This window comes from Arachis ipaensis, chromosome B07 (genome assembly GCF_000816755.2).
Source record: "Arachis ipaensis cultivar K30076 chromosome B07, Araip1.1, whole genome shotgun sequence".
Taxonomy (NCBI): domain Eukaryota; kingdom Viridiplantae; phylum Streptophyta; class Magnoliopsida; order Fabales; family Fabaceae; genus Arachis; species Arachis ipaensis.
The window spans coordinates 23402257-23402843 of record NC_029791.2 but is presented as its reverse complement, the minus strand read 5'-3'; positions in this window follow the sequence as shown (position 1 = coordinate 23402843).

Sequence of the window (587 nt, the reverse complement as noted above, 5' to 3'; positions counted from 1 at the left end):
GCACCCATCCACCCACGTCCTTGAGTTTCGAGGCCGGCGGCACCCACATTCCTCCCACAACCTCGAAGTCTTCCTCCCAAGTCCCAACACCGAAGCCTTCCTCTTCACAGATAGAGCAGAGATCCCCATCGCCGGTGCACCACGAACACGAAGCCCTAGCCAGGTAGCCACAACCAGCTCGCACAACAGGTGCGCAGCACCCACTGACCCATCAGGCCAGCACCACGCCACCACCCACTGACCCAACAGGCCAGCACAGCACCACGCCAGTGAGACGCCACCACCCAGCAACGTTTCTGGGTTCTGGCCACGATCAACAGTTCAACACAGCACCTCCCAGTCTCCCACCCAGCCACCGATTCAAGTCAATATGGAACCCGAGCCACCGATTCAGGTAATGTTTACCAATTGCTATTTATTGATGCATTGTTGCTACTTGCTGTTTGTCAGGTAATGTTGGTAACTTGGTATTGTTGAATTATTTTATTGTTGCTGGTTATTGATTTATTGTTCAGTTTATTGAAATCAGTTTATTGTTCAGTTTATTTTTCATATTATTATTCAGTTTATTGTTGGTAATTTGGTAT